Source organism: Euleptes europaea, chromosome 3 (genome assembly GCF_029931775.1).
Source record: "Euleptes europaea isolate rEulEur1 chromosome 3, rEulEur1.hap1, whole genome shotgun sequence".
Classification (NCBI taxonomy): domain Eukaryota; kingdom Metazoa; phylum Chordata; class Lepidosauria; order Squamata; family Sphaerodactylidae; genus Euleptes; species Euleptes europaea.
In genome coordinates this window covers 87943256-87953672 of record NC_079314.1, presented here as the reverse complement: position 1 = coordinate 87953672, position 10417 = coordinate 87943256, and the positions used below count along the sequence as shown (strand labels likewise).

Genomic DNA, 10417 nt, shown 5'->3' with positions numbered 1-10417 from the left:
TAGTAGAAAAGGGCAAGAGTCTAGTAGCACCTTAAAGACTAACAAAAATATTTTCTGGTAGGGTATGAGCTTTCATGAGCCACAGCTCACTTCTTCAGATACAGCTAGAATGTGAATCCATCTATCTTTAAGTAGAGGAGAGTGAATTCAGACAAGCATTAGTATGTAAATGTTAACAGTATGTAAATTTGAATAGCAGGCGTGATGGGATTAGGTGTGGTATGCAGAAGAGTCTGTGATGTCCAGGGGAGAGATGGGTGGGGAGAAATCAGCATTGGTAATGAGCCATGAATGCAAGGTCTTTATTCAGCCCAGGTAAATGCATTGACTTTAGTTTGAATATCAACTGTAATTCAGCAGTGTGTTTTTAAAATTCCACAATACCATCATCATTGGCTGGAGGCATTTAATGAAATGACACAGCTTCTCAAATAATTTGTTTCACTGCTCAAGCTTTTTTCTAGTTGGAAAGATTTCCCCCGCAATTCACTTTTCTCTCAATAACTTGTGTAAACATACATTGGTCTTCTTTGTATGTTCCCCTCTGGGATATTTGAAAGCTTCTATTTTGGTCCTGGAAGGGAAGGTAGCATGGTGTAGCCTGATCTTATCAGCTCTGGAAAGCTAAGCAGGGCCACTAGTTGTACCAAGGGATGTGCGTTCAGATACTTCCAGTCCAAATACATATTTTTTTAAAAAATCTTATTGGTATTTTCCAGCTATATTCAGGAGTCCAAATTGTATCTGATATTTTCCAGGACACTGGTAAATGGATCCTGAAAAATTCCAGAAATTTTCTTGCTGGGTGACCTTGGGCCAGTCACACAATCTCAGCCTTGACACTGACTAGCGTCTGGATGGGAGACCTCCAAGGAATACTAGGGCTGCAACATGGAAGCAGGCAATGGCAAACTACTTCCAAAACGTCTCTTGCCTTGAAAACCCTATGGGGTCACCATAGGTCAGCTGTGACTTGACTGCAAAAAAAACAAAACAGAAATATGGGGGAAAGGGGTATTTTAAGGCTCCCAGGACGGTTTACTGAGTGTCTGTGTCAGTGTCTTCTTGCCAGGGGTTGGTATCTGCTTGCCAGGTTTGTCTTGTTCTTTGAAATTGGTTGTTAGTCTTGCCACATTGTATTTTTTGATCAAGATAAAAGCCCAATAAATATCATTTGTTAGATTCTCTGGTTCAACGTTGGATTCTTTAGTTTGACATTGTTGTAGTAGGCTTGCCACATTGTCCCTTGGTTCTGTTAGGATTACCTGGTTCTGCATTGGTTCTGTTGAGCTTGTTAGTTCTGTTTGCATTGGCCAGTCACTGCTTTGCTTGCTCGAGTGTTTTTGGCTATTCTTTGCCCTGGAGAAAGCATGGAATCCCCCCCATAGGAAACAATGGAGGAGGATGGTGGTACATTGTTCAGGAGCCTACAGAACTGGACTTCTTGGCCCAATTAACTTGACACTTAAGGCTTATTTATTGGAAGACACCAGCTACTCCACTGAGATTTTGGTGCCATTTGCTTTAAAAAATGGCCCCTCCATCTCCTCCAAAAAGGATTTGAATATTAAACCAGTATTTGTGAACTGAATAACCAGGAATAACAATATTTTTCGGATCCCTGATATCTGTATCTAAAAATACCCATTTTTTCATGCTGCACACCCTTAGTTGGACTACCAAGGAAAATGCTGTAGAGGAAGGCAATGGCAAGCCACCCCTGCTTCTCACTTGCCTTGGAAACCCCTTGCTGGGGTCACCATAAGGCAGTTGCAACTTGACAGCAAATACATATGTACAAATTTTGGTCCTAACTCTCACCCCACTTAGTCTTCTTTTCTCTGCAGGCTCATCCTTGCTTCCAGTGTCAAAACAGCACAGGAAGTTGGCCAAGGGTAGGCAACCTTTCTGGCCCAAATGCTGAAAAAAATACGGCATCTACCACAAAGATGCTGGTGTTATGGCAAAGAAGGTGGAGGATTAGGGCTGTGATTGGCCAGACTCACTGCAAATGCTGGGTATAGATCCATTTCAGGGACATGGGTATAAGGGACTAAAATGTTTAGAGACACACCCACCTGGGAATGTAACTGAAACAGACAAGAGTAATACCTTCACAATGCCTTGCCCTAAAAACCCTTTGTGAACAAGGTCCCAGTAGAACACAAAGGCAACACTGGGCGAGTTTATGCTTAAACTTTCACTCTCAGAATGACCACAGTACAAGTTATAATTTTAAATAACTGCTGTTCTACAGAGGGAGCTCTTTCTCAGGATCCTACTGACTCCCACCTTGCCCTTTTGCCTCCCAGCTGGGATCTGAGCTCATCTCGTTTGCCTACCCTCCTGCTCTTGGAGTGGAGCAAGGGAGCTGATGCCAAGCAAAACAGTCTGGTGTGCTGCCGTTTGGGATGCACACTGGAGGTTGCCTAGCCCACAGTAGGCAGTTGGTGCCTGTTTCCCAAGGACAAAGGATCAACATCCATAGCACCTTGCAAAAGATTACTTAATCCAAGAAAATTTACTGCCTCACTTGTTCTATGTATGGGCAGTTCCATAAAAATGCTTTTTGAGAGCCATTGCAATAGTTAAGAAAATTATGTAGCAATTCAGATCGCAGCCATAAACTCCTCTAATTCTTAACCTCAGACCTCTAGGGATAATATTGGCCTAGCTTACAGGGTTGTTGTAAAGATTAATGATGCCCATGAAGAGCTTTGATAATCTAGGATATATTTAAAATATGAACAATAAGCACTATTATTATTCCAATACTGTACAAAACCTATATGCTTCAGTAATTCATAGAACTAAACTAATCACAGGCCATGGCAATTACAAACATAAAGCATGAAGAATCATAGATATAAACTGGCAATATTCAAGTACAATTGACCAAAATTATTATTCAAACTGCATTTTTTTACCCTTCTGAGGCAGAATTGCTGAAGTAGAAGCAATTTCTCTTTCAATATACGTGGCAGGAGAGACTTGGGGCTTCAAGGTGCTTTAGAAATATAAGATTTTTATTAGTAGGAAGAACTAAATGAAATAAAGGCTCCTATGAAATGACTGAACCACCCCACCACCACTAACTGCAGAACACACAACTCACACACAATAACACACAACATGTGTACATATGTGTCTGATACCATTTCAAGAGAGGGAATATATCTGCTATCCATAAGCATAAACCTCTGACCCAGGATCCAAGAAGAGCAAAAGACAAACACTGGATCTTGTTTAACCAATCCATGCTCATTTGACTCCAATTATCCAGAGACACAGGAATGAAAAAGAACAGGAGGACTGTCAGATCAGCTGTCTGGAAGGGAATTGCTCAGGCCTCATTCCACAGGGAAAAAGCAGGCATTCAAAGCTAGAACTACAATTTTCCTGGCTGGCTAGATGCTCATTTGAGCCAAGGAAGCAACAGCACCTGTTTTGAGTGCCTGGCTGCAGACAGTACCAGGCAATTGTGAAATAGGAAATACGCTGGATTCTGCCCAAATTTCTGCCTTGTGTTAGCAACATAGAATCTAATCTATTTCTAGGTTTCACCTATCTGTGGACCTCTTAGTCCCTGAACAGGCAGACAAAACAAAGTTCCGGTGTAGCAAGTCTTTGTTTACATCTTAAACAGTTCTGTGTCCCATGGCCAAAAAAGCAGCATCATATTTAACACAGTCACTAATCCCCTTGTCTGCAAGCCTGTAAGGACCGTGGGGGGGGGGGCGGAGAGCAAGGGACAACAAGCTTCCCTCTCTGTGATTCCCTGAGATCAGAGTTCAGGCAGGCAGTGAGTGTCATACCTGTATTTATGAATAAAGAATTCCAAGATCCAGAGCTGTCATATCTGCATCCTTCCACTGCATGTAGAAACAGGGGAGGAGGAAAAGGGAGGGGAGGAGCAACTAGCTTTAACTGGATTTTACCGGTAGCAGCTCCATCACAATTCAATCTGTCAAGGACTGTACCAAGAAATATGTTTCTTCAAGATTTAGACAAAAGGGGGGGGAGAAAAAAAGAAAAATCTACCCACCCAGAAATGTAATAGCTTCCATACTGAACAGCTTAGGCTGAGGGAAAAAAAACTTGCATGCATGTGAAAACAGGCCTCGGCGTTCACAAAAACATGGGCCTGAAAGTGGGGGGGGGGGAGAGAAATGTAGGATGAAAAGGGGTTAAGTATGCAAAACAGCATGGGAGGGCTGGAGACAAATCACTGGACTAAAACACCCGGGGGGGGGGGGAAGAAAAGAAAAAGGTCTGAGGAGAATTATTCCTTTATGGTTCCCTTGAAAACCTATATAATGAAGGTGCTGCGAGTGTAATTACTCTCGCTTGTTTGGCATGGCAGGGCATCATGCTGCCACGGGGCCAATTTCCTCTCTTCTTCTCCCAATTAGCATGCCAAGTAGTCCAAACAGCACACTGGGTACTGATTGGAGCAGAGGACTAGCAGCCAAATACCCCTTCGCCCAATCAGAAGGCAGCAAGCGTTCTGCTACAAGGCTCCAGCTTCCTTCATTTTATGTCCTTCCATCGCTATCATTCTCTCCTCTCCTCAGGAGACTCTAAAGGGAGTGATAAAAACTGCGAGCCCTCCCTCCCCCTCCCCTGCTCGGTCTCATTCACAGCTCATGGCAGCCCGGGCTTCCTCTGGGGACCCACTAATGAAGACGGCCAACGTTAATCTCTCCCCCCCCCCTCCCTGATGGGTCGATTTATACTTCCAGAGAGAGCCCTGGCTTCCAGCCAGAGAGCTCAACACATTCTTCTTATTCTGAGGAAAAGGCATGCTCGCTCACTCTCTTTCTCACTTACACACACACAAACACACACACACTCCGAAATATACACTGAGACTACAGATTGAGGAAAACACCAGCTGAAAGGAACATTAGAAAGCCAGAGAGGTGTTGAATAACACCTTTTGCATTTCGATAGCACTTCCTTTATACCAGAGCCCAGAGGGCTTTGGAGTCAGAAAACAGAGCATTCAGGGATCTCTGGGTTACAATGAGACAGCAGTTCTGTGCCACCCACATGACAGATGTGGGGGAGGGGTCCAGGATCTGAAATTATCTAGGAGGTAAACATCAAGGAGAATTTTAGACAAGAAGAAAGCGGTGATCCCAACGGGAGCCTAGCCAGGACAAAGGACTATAATGATATGTCTAGATGCAAACCCCAGATCACTGTTAATTCTGATTTGCTACCCTTGGTACATTTTAAGCATCTTTTTGTACAGAAAATCAAGGTGGCAGAAGATGGGTTTTTGTGTCACTTTCCATAGCATTACTGATGATAGGCAATTGCTAGTAAAGAACCATGGGGATGTAGTTGTTCCAGATTGAGTAAAAAAGGGTAATTTTTCAACTTGACAGGCTGGTAGTAACACAGAGAAGAGAAGCCGCAAAGCATTCCGATGACAAACCATACAAGCAAAGTTTGAAATAAGTAACATGTTTATTTCTTTATGAAGAAATTAAATCCAGTTCGACGATACATACCGGATGAACTCTGTACTGCAGTTTACCATTCCAAAACATAACAGATACAGACTACAAATATATTCATTTGATTACTAAATACATTCTTGAATCCTGCATAGAAAGTTAACTTTATTTTAAAAAGTCCCAAACTTACTGATACAAAGCCATAATTTAAGGCATTTGACATTTTTCAGCTAGCCGTAATGCATAATTACATAGCACGCTTACCCTATAGAAAAGCTTAACACTGCAGTCCTAAAATTTAATTCACACATCCCATTTAAAAATTTTGCAGTCCGACTTCAGTTTGAAATGCATTTGTATGAAGTTTCACAAAAAAGTTGATTTACAGTCACAATCTAACTTTCCTGCACTTTACAATGCATCTGGGGGAACTGGAATTAAGGTACTGGGACTTAGGACTGTTTCATACATTACATTTTTAGGTACACGTTAGATTTTTAAGCATATGCTTAAAATGTTACATGTAAATGAGACAATCATATTAAAAATATCTGCATCGCAAAGGGGCGTAAGAGAACCATGCTTGGTTGCAGTTGCAAATTTGGTGGAAAACTGAAATTTGCTATCAAATGATATGTGGAATGTCCTTATTTCCAAGAAAATATGAGCAAGACTGGAAAGTAAAGGAGGTTATGTTGATAGTTTGCAAGCATGTAGAAAAGGGGAATAATTGTCCACCTTCCCCTTTTCATTCATTTAGGTCAAGGCAAAAAGCAACATGTTTGTGACACTGTTTGAATAATAAGCCGCCTCAAGAAGGACTCTGCAGAGGCAGCATAAAAACATTATATAAACCAATGTTTAAATTGCAGCAAGAGATGTTTAGATCTCATACTAGGAAAAGCACTCAACCACGCATGCACCAAAAAAAACCCCAAAACTTTTATCGGGTCAACTCAAATACCAAAATGGAAGTGAACATGATTTTCTGTGGAAGCAGCAAAACCATCAAAAATTTTATTTAAGAACATGAGTGGATATGCATCAATTAGGGGCACTAAAGAGCCTCCCCCTTTTTTGGATGTGTACCTCATATATAGGATTGCCAGTGCTGCCTTTGCAAATGCCAGGAGATTTTGGAGGGGCAGTTATAATCTACACACACACACACACAGGTGTTAGTTTGCCTCCCATCTACTGAGCCATGAAGGAGAGAGCAGAATAGCATGGGAAAGATAAGTCACAAGCATGCCCCTGTACCCTTTGCCCTCTCCACTGAATGTCTGCCACAATTTCCTGCTGCCTGTGCCACTAGTAGCACTCATGCTACCAGATGACTTTGTATGAAGTACAGGATATTGTGTTTCACAACAGAAAGGTGAATGTAATGATCCCCTTGGTACCTCCCAACTCTGAATGAATAGTAACCAGCTTACCATCAAAAAATATGGGAACGTTAATTAGCTTCTTAAAATGTAGTCTAAAGCATTCTAATACAGTCTATCATGATCTATTTTGTACTATTCTGGGGTGGTTCTTGCTTCGCCTCTAGTTACTACCTCATTCTGTTGCCACAGATTTAAGATATTAGTTCATTCTCTCCATCCGTTGTGGCAACATTTTGTTATTTTCTAGTTCAAACTTGTTTGATTACTGAAGTAGATGACTTGTCCTGCTTTTGTTGTGTTAAAAGTTAGCACTGATAATGATGGTTTTTGCCCTGGCTTCCGAACATGCATGGAATTTTTAATTAAATCATTTCCCTGTAATTTTCTCATTTTAAAATATAACTGGGGGAGAGAGAACCTTTTGACTGTTTGCGCAAGTGTGGAGAGGCTAAAACAACCCTACAGGACACAAATGGAATTATCTATGCTTGTTCTATGCCTAAAAAATTGATTTTGTCCTAAATTTTTGGGGTTTTTTAGTTTTGTTTTTGTTGCATGTATGTGCAAATGTGCAGACAGTTTAGAACTATTACAACTATTTTAAAATTGTAGTATTCTGTGTCATTACGGTACTTTTGCTTTTAAATGCAGGTACAGAGTTTCCTGTAGCAGGGCACTGCTATTGTTGATGCCCCGAAATATCAGCGTAGTAGAAGCACTGACTTGCACCCATTTGGAGTTAGCCCATTCTGAGAGTGCACAGGAATCAGGGTACGGAATTGGCCTACTTAAAATCTTTTAATAAGATTTTCCCTCAGACACTCTGGTAATAATAACCATAAATAATGTTTTAACCAATGTTAAGGCACCGCTGGAAAGTTGGCAACCCTAACCATCTCACTACTTATTGCAAATGCAGCAGCTATGCTTAGCAACATGGAATCCTTCAAAACTACAATTTCTTTTTACAAAACAAAAATGAAATAAAAACCATTAATTTGCACAAGCAGCCCTGCAAACAAGAACACAATATTTATCGTAATTGCACTGTATACATTTTAAATCATATACCGTAGTTAGTACACTGTTGCACATTAACCATGTGAAGTGAAAAAATGCATAAAACCACTAAATTGTTAACTATGCACAATGAAAATAACATGAATGGTATGTACATACTCACTTCACCCAATCTCTCCTCATATGACATACCCACAAACACCAGTTTTGAAATAATAGAGTGGTTAGAGTGTCGGAACAGAAGCTGGGAAACCCAGGTTCAAATCCCCACTCTGCCATGGAAGCTCCCTGGGTGACCTTGAGCAAGTCAAAGACTCTAAGCCTAATCTTCCTCACAGGGTTATGAGGATAAAAGGGAGCAGGGGAGAATGATGGGAGCTACTTTGGGTCTGCATAAAAAGACAATTCCAGCCATGGAACTATGTAATTTATGGCAATACATTCCTCACTCAGTACCACTAGTTATTAATTAGTACTACATATGATCAAGCAACCACTCTGAAAATGTGAGGAAGACACAGCATATCATAAAAAGACCCCCAGATTCCCTACATATGAGAGTATCTGGCAGGGGGGGGGGGCAAGGTTACCAGTTCTGGGTTGGGAAATAACTGGAGATTTTTGGGGTGGAGCCTGAGGAGGGGAGGGTTTTGGGAGGGGAGGGACTTCAATGCCATAGAGTCCTATTGCCAAAGCGGTCATTTTCTCCAGGTGAACTGATCCCTATCGGCTGGAGATCAGTTGTAAAAGCAGGAGATCTCCAGCTACTACCTGGAGGCTGGCAACCCTGGGGGGGGATCAGAAATTTTTACAGATCACCAAAAAACCAGGCAGTAGAAAACCCTACCAAGTCGTATGATGGTTGCATGTATTCACTCTCTAATATTTTGCTTTGTATCATCATAAATGGGTGGCCCTCAGGCAGTATTTCATAACCTAGGCCATGCACCATCACCCACAACCCCTTTCCAGAAGTCTACCTGAACTTCAATTAATCTTTCCACCCACCCTGCTTTATTGCCAGCTTCAAAGATGGAAGATGTATGTTCATAGGGAAGCCATCAAGAAACCATCACCACAGCAGAGGAACACCAAAGAAAACGAACAGCCTCCTCCATTGCAGATGCCCACTAGACAGCATCTCGTGTCCACTAGCCCGCCTCTCCCTCCATCACCACAGATGCCACACTCCTCCCCCCATCTGCCATGCAGTACCACCAGCCCTGTTCAGCTGCTTTCCCCCATCCCTATGTCACTGCCACTATCCAGCACTGTAAGGCAAATGGGACAGGGGAGAGGAAATGAGAAACATTAGAGGAGAAGAGGAAAGGTCAGTTTCTTCAACAGAAAATATACAGGTGATAGAACTGGTGAAAAATGCAGAGTTAAAATTATTCTGGGATGTTTTGGCTCCCTACTGTATGAGAAATCCTTTTTGACCCAGATAGTATGTTAGTGAACACACATGAAGCTGCCTTATACTGATACTGAATCAGACCCTTGGTCCATCAAAGTCAGTATTGTCTACTCAGACTGGCAACGTCTCTCCAGGGTCTCAGGCTGAGGTCATAAGAACATAAGAAAGGCCCTGCTGGATTAGACCAAGGCCCATCAAGTCCAGCAGTCTGTTCACACAGTGGTCAACCAGGTGCCTCTAGGAAGCCACTAACAAGACGAGTGCAGCAGCAGCAGCATCCTGCCCATGTTCCACCGCACCCAAAACAATAGGCATGCTCCTCTGATACTAGAGAGAATAGGTATGCAGCACGACTAGTATCCATTCTAACTAACAGCCATGAATACCCCTCTCCTCTATGAATATGTCCACTCCCCTCTTAAAGCCCTCCAAGCTGGCAGCCATCACTACATCCTGGGGCAGGGAGTTCCACAATTTAACTATGCATTGTGTGAAAAAATACTTCCTTTTATCTGTTTTGAATCTCTCACCATCCAGCTTTAGCAGATGACCCCATGTTCTAGTATTATGGGAGAGGGAGAAAAACGTCTCCCTGTCCACTCTCTCCAAACCATGCATAATTTTATAGACCTCTATCATGTCTCCCCTCAGCCGCCTTCTTTCCAAGCTTAACAGCCCTAAGAGTCTTAACCGCTCCCCATAGGACAGTTGCTCTAGTCCCTTAATCATTTTGGTTGCTCTTTTCTGCACCTTTTCAAGCTCTGTAATATCCTTTTTAGGTCTTTCACATCACCTAGTTGCCTAGTGCTTTTAACTGGAGATGCCGGGGAATGAACCTGGGACCTTCTGCATAACAAGCAGATGCTCTACCACTGAGCCACAGCATGGCAACTGCTGTTTCCCACTGCTTTGTGTGTTTCTCTCGCCACATACTGGAATAGCCAGTGATAACAAAATGATTATGGTAGCAGGGCCAATAAACAAACTGTTAACAATAGAGCCACAGGAGAGCACAAAATACAGGCTTTATTCCTGCCAGACTTCTACAATGCCATGTTGCATCCCTCCAGAAAACAAAGTAAGTTGCAGGGTTCTAGGTGGAGAAAATGTACTTTATCATATTTAGC

The 10417-nt window shown here is 42.2% G+C and overlaps 1 non-coding gene across 1 annotated transcript; it reads right to left on the bottom strand.

Moving 5' to 3' along the window:
* Window positions 1–10105: 10105 nt before the first annotated feature.
* TRNAN-GUU (transfer RNA asparagine (anticodon GUU)) lies at window positions 10106–10174 on the bottom strand. Its single transcript has one exon. It is a non-coding gene; the product is annotated as a tRNA-Asn (tRNA).
* Between the last annotated feature and the right edge of the window lie 243 nt (window positions 10175–10417).